Source organism: Micromesistius poutassou (genome assembly GCF_964030765.1).
Source record: "Micromesistius poutassou genome assembly, chromosome: 16".
NCBI lineage: Eukaryota > Metazoa > Chordata > Actinopteri > Gadiformes > Gadidae > Micromesistius > Micromesistius poutassou.
Window position 1 is genome coordinate 804,551 of NC_140286.1, and position 6,247 is coordinate 810,797.

A 6,247-nucleotide genomic window follows, 5' to 3' on the forward strand; every position below is an offset into this window, starting at 1 on the left:
CCCTTGTTGCTGGTCGGTTTTATTTGCAATGTGAATATATTCATGTGATGTGTGTTTGTGTGTGTTTAATCCCAAACAGTTGAGCTGATTGCAGAAATACATCTTGAAGTATGAGCACCAATGTTGCCTAATGTAGTAACATGAGCGTAGGAATCCTTATATTGATTATAATAGCACATCTGCACTTATGTACCACAGTATTAAAAGATGAATGGTTTAAAGTGCACCAAAGTGATGTATGTATTTGGTGATGTGAAAGTGATGACAATTCTGTTTGGTTGCTGATTATTAAGTATCTATAATTATAAAACGGGGGGCCTAAATCAAGCGATCTGATTGGTTCCCAACTGTTGTATATTGAGCGTATACACACAGCTATGACGCCCGTTCAGTTTACAGAGTTCAGTATCACTCCGCGCCTAACTCTAACTTGTTTATGTATATATAAAAGCGATAGCGTAGTTCACTGAAGCCTAAAAAACATGTTGATTGCTGGAGAGGGTGGAAATGTTGTAAAGCAATTGGCACACGGTCGGCAATTTAGCCTACTATCGAGTTCGAGTGAACTCGATAGAAGGCTAAATTGCCGGCGAACCAAGCTACCGTCTTTAGCCTAGCCTTCTCTCTGAAGGACGCTACAGTGTGTTGCATAGCAACCGCCGTACACTTTGCCGGCAGCCAGGAGGGACTACTTTTTTGTATTCGTTAAAAAAAAATGCTTTTCCGACTTTCTAGCTTTTTCAAAATTGAGGGTGTCAATGGCCGTTTCTCAATACCAAGTACGCGGACTACGTTCTCGCGGACTTGGAAGTACGTACTTGGCAAGTCCGGACTTTCAAGTACGGACTTCCGAGAACGCGAGTACGCACCTGCAATTGGAACAGCAGCGGACTCGATGATGCATTCTGGGATATTTAACGGTCCCAAGTCCACACGAGTCACCTCCGATGCATCCTCGGTAGAACGGCCTCATCGAGAACGCATCGAGAACACTTCCGGGTTTTACGACAGTACTCGTGTTCTCGCGTACTTGGAATTGGAACAGTGCTTGGGCTACCACTGATGACGTTTATCGAGAACGCAAGTACACGAGAACACACGAGAACGCGAATTGAGAAACGGCCTATGACTTTCATTTCGCCATATTTACGTAACCGTTTTATAAAAGCAATAGATCACTTCAGTCAGTGGTATACGGTCATTATACCACAGTGAAGGGGGTCGCCGCCCCTCCGCTGCGCGTCGGGACGGACAACGCCCCTTAACTGTGGTATAATGAGCGTATACCACAGCCTGTCGTAAAACGGGTGGCTTAAATCAAGAGATCTGATTGGTTCCCAACCGTTGTATATTGAGCGTATACACACAGCTATGACGCCCGTTCAGTTTACATAGTTCAGTATCACTCCGAGCTTAACTCGAACTGTTGTTTATTTATATATAAAAGCAATAGCATTGTTCACTGAAGCCTAAAAATATGTTGATTGCTGGAGAGGAACTCTGGTGAACTCGATAGAAGGCTAAATTGCCGGCGAACCAAGCTACCGTCTCTAGCCTAGCCTTCTCTCTGAAGGACGCTACAGTGTGTTGCATAGCAACCGCCGTACACGTTGCAGGCAGTCAGGAGGGACTACTTTTTTGTATGCGTTTAAAAAAAAAATGCTTTTCCGACTTTCTCGCTTTTTCAAAATTTAGGGTGTCTATGACTTTCATTTTGCCATACTTACGTAACCGTTTTATAAAAGCAATACATCACTTCGCTCATTATACCGCAGCCTGTCGTGATCTATTGAACTGTTGTATATTGAGCGTATACACACAGATATGACGCCCGTTCAGTCTACATAGTTCAGTATCACTCCGCGCCTAACTTGAACTGTTGTTTATTTATATATAAAAGCAATAGCATTGTTCACTGAAGCCTAAAAACATGTTGATTGCTGGAGAGGGTGGAAATGTTGTAAAGCAATAGGCACACGGTGAGTGAACTCGATAGAAGGCTAAATTGCCGGCGAATTAAGCTACCGTCTCTAGCCTAGCCTTCTCTCTGAAGGACGCTACAGTGTGTTGCATAGCAACCGCCGTACACTTTGCAGGCAGCCAGGAGGGACTACTTTTTTGTATGCGTTAAAAAAAGTTTTTTTTTTTAAAAAGCGTTAAAAAAAATGCTTTTCCGACTTTCTCGCTTTTTCAAAATTGAGGGTGTCTATGACTTTCATTTCATTTTTAATTTTAGTTCACACATGAAAGCATAATTTCCATGTCTTATATTTAAGCAATAGATCACGACAGGCTGTGGTATGTTCTCATTATACCACAGTGGTTAACTGTGGTATAATGAGCGTATACCACTGAAATGATGCTTTCATGTGTGAACTATTACAGCCACAGGCTGATAACTCCCCTTTCTCAACCAACTGGATGATTGCATTATTGCAATATTTCATTATATATTTATGCAGGCTATAGGCTATACAATATATAGGGCAGCCTAAGACCTAATCTTGATGGACGGTACACAAATTTCATAATTTGTTATATTTCATACCATTTTGTTTATATTGGGAAGTTTTAGGGTTAAGTTAAGTTGTAAAAGTAGTCATTGTTAACATTCTATGTATTTACCTTCCCAATTGTTTGTTATATGTCATACAACTTCTGATTTCTCAACCAACTCGATGAGTGCATTATAGAAATATTGTATGGTAAGTATGTACAGGCTATAGTCCTATAGGTTATTATATAATATAGGGCAGGCTAGGGCATATGCACTGCAGTTGTAAAATGGACATTGTTAACATTGTAACATTGTTAACATGTATTTAACACCTTCCCAATTGGTCAGCCACTCAATTGCATTCATCCAAATGAATGGCAGCGACATCTTGAGGCCACTCAGTTGATTAATATTGGAGGGATTTCTTCTCTCACAGTAATCAGTAATGTCAAACAGGTCAGATCGCGGTGGACAAGCATGCGCACTAAACTTGTCGTATAAATCCACTGACTGGGCGACTTCTGACTGCAGGTTTCGGATGACTACGCCTTTAAGAAAGCGGAACTATGCGCTGGCTTCTGACGCGAGTTGCCTTGCGCTGAAAATGTGGGCAGGAAACGCCGAGCAAAGAAGGGAGAAGTGATCACGCTTTTTCAGCACCGTTGCACAATACGGGCAAATCAAATGTGCGTCGTTTTCCGCCGCTGATATTAAGGAACGGCCCTTCTTCTCGCCATTCGTGGTCTTTGGGCGATACGCCGTACCCCCGCGAGCTCGACCGGCGACAGACCGCGGTGGTATCCGAGCGCCAGGGCTGGTTTCCCGTCCTGCTCGGTTCGACAACATCGGGGCGGCCAGCGGGTGGGAAAAGGGATTCGTGGAAAGGAGGTGCCTTATTTCCGACCAGCCATGAGGGAGTATAAAGTGGTTGTTTTGGGATCGGGTGGAGTCGGTAAATCTGCATTGACTGTCCAATTTGTGACCGGGTCCTTCATCGAGAAATACGACCCCACGATAGAGGATTTCTACAGAAAGGAGATAGAAGTGGACTCGTCTCCGTCGGTCTTGGAAATCCTGGACACTGCGGGGACGGAGCAGTTCGCCTCCATGCGAGATCTCTACATCAAAAACGGGCAGGGTTTTATTTTGGTCTACAGCCTGGTGAACCAACAGAGTTTCCAAGACATCAAGCCGATGAGGGATCAGATCATCCGCGTCAAGAGATACGAGCGTGTGCCGATGATCTTGGTCGGAAACAAGGTAGACTTGGAAGGCGAGCGAGAGGTCTCTTCCGGGGAGGGCAAGGCGCTGGCTCAGGAGTGGAATTGCCCGTTTATGGAAACTTCTGCCAAAAATAAAGGATCCGTCGATGAGCTGTTTGCAGAGATCGTCCGACAGATGAACTATTCCACTGTTCCCAGCGGCAGCGACCAGTGCTGCTCCTGTGTGTTGCTCTAAAAGGACACTGTCGGTAGCCATCTGTGTTGTTAAAGCGTAGGCCTCTGTCGAACCCTAGTTCACAACTTCTTGATAACCCATGATGTGTTTTCTGGTCGCAGGCTTCGCGAGTATTTTTTTCTTTTACACTGTTGTCTTATTGCACACAAAAGAAAATTGACGGCAGCAGCAAAATGATTATGTAAATAGTCTGGAAAGTGTTTACATGACAAAGTACTTGAATGTTAACGATTTTTATAGCTTTGTATATGACACTTCTCTGGAAATGTGCCTCAATGGGAATGTCTTGTGAACCTAGGAGAAACGCTTAATGGTTTTTTTCATGTTTTGTTTATGGACAGTGATGTTTTTCTGATTTGGTCTTTGAGTAGAACTGTTAAGTCTTCTTGGGTGGAACCATTTGTACAGAGATGGGATTTTCTTCCCCACCTACTCTGGCAGAACTGGGGTGGGTCATAATTGGGCGGGGTGGGGGTGCATCTTACTCTGGGCTCACATGGTTCATGCGCCCTAAAACTACAGAAATGGGGCTACTGGATTTGCTCATAAGACTTATCAAGCAAACGCGCACCAGTCAAGCCTTGCGTTTAGTGTCTGGAACCAAAACATCCAAGTATGAATCATGATACATCAGGCCGCCGCCCCCCCACCATAAGAAACCGTGCTACAGAGGATAAACAGTATGTGGCGTTACAGATAGCCTATATACCACCCTTCTCCCCCCCCCCCCCCCCCCCCCCTCTTCCTGGTATGGTGAAAGTGGACTTCTTCTACTAACTGAACTTGCACTTAGCCGACGGTGTTCCTTGGTGTGCTGTGCGGAACGTGGACCTTTTGTAGTGCAGTGTTGTGGCGGCATGGGGAGAAGCAGGGCTCCCATGTTAAGTGCCTTCCTATAAAACAATATTCCTGTGACTGTGCCAACAGATGAGCCCGTGTACTTCTGCAGTGCGTCTTAATGGCAATCATGGAACCCTTATCCGCAGTTCTCCTGTTTTTAAGATAACAGTGGTGTTTTTGTCCGGTTCCCGCTCGGGGGTCAGAGTGAACGGAGCTGTTTGTTTCTCCCCCTGGTTTGTGGTTCTGTGGTGGGGAGGTTCGGCTTCAACAACAGGCCGAGTGCTTCTGATCTGGCCTTTTTTTTCCTTCTGGTGGTATTAGTGGGCCACAAAGTATGAACCTTCGACAACCACAAGGGGATTTTTGATTCACTGTATGGCAAGCCATGTCTGTGTTTTAAGGTTTTTATTTTCAATAATGTGACATTTTGACCTTTTATTGTGAATTTATTTGTTGGGAGGGAGGGAGAAATTCTTTATCATTCACCGATCAGGTTTCAAAGACATTTAATACAAAAACATTTTATGTAACATCTGTGTGCTGTGTTTATTTCTGTAGAGAGGTGACTAATTTCTCGTAATAATTCTGTTCTATTCTATTTTCTTTTAATTTGGACTCGCATTTGGAAATGGTATGATCCGATTATCAAATTAAATGGCCCAAGAAACAGTTTTTACTAAAATTCACCAAACAAATTGTTGAATTTATTCACGGCTCGGCTGACTTTCTATATACCGTGTACCATGCCATAGTATTTCAACTGCCCATCCCTCAAATACAGAGAGGATAACACTCATGTTTCTGAAGGGTGTGAGCACAAATCAGTGGAGGCTTTCAAAAGTTGAATCCTTGACATACTCCTCCACAGTATGCAGTTATACGCCTATTCTCCGATACCCAAAGAGTTTGCATATTATGCTGACCGAAACGTCTTTTGCATTTTTCAAACGGGTTCCTTGTTTACATGATCAGTTGCATGTAGCTTTCAAACACACGTGTTGACTAAACCTGCTCCAGGCAGTGTAACGGTAACCGAGCCATCGTGGCTGTTGGGCCAGTTGTTTGGGTAGCTGGGCAGGGTTTCCCCCATCTGTGTGCTTTTGGGGAGAGACACTCCCGCCCCCCTCCGCCCCCTCCCCTCCTCCCCCCACCCCCCCTGCCCACCGCATGTTTCAGAGCCTGTGGACCGGCAGACAGAGGGAGGCTTTCTGTGTCAGCGGGCAGACTCGCTCGGCAAAACACACACGGCCATTTGTTAAGCCGCTCCTTATCCTGGCCAATGGGCTTCAGGGGTCTGAAGTGTCCGCTCACCACACATAGAGCCGGGGGTGGGGGTGGGGGGTGGTGGTGGAGGTCTAGAATACCAACGGGTTTCTCGGAAAGCAGTGAAAGATTTCATGTTGTCATGTGTTAACAATGGCGCGGTTACACGTGGACGGACGGTAGTTTAGG

General features: G+C 45.0%; 1 pseudogene across 1 annotated transcript; it reads left to right on the plus strand.

Moving 5' to 3' along the window:
• The first annotated feature begins 3,121 nt into the window (after positions 1 to 3,121).
• On the plus strand, positions 3,122 to 5,320 carry LOC311361105 (ras-related protein Rap-2a pseudogene; annotated as a pseudogene). The gene has a single exon. The product of its transcript is annotated as a ras-related protein Rap-2a pseudogene (transcript).
• The last annotated feature ends 927 nt before the right edge of the window (positions 5,321 to 6,247 follow it).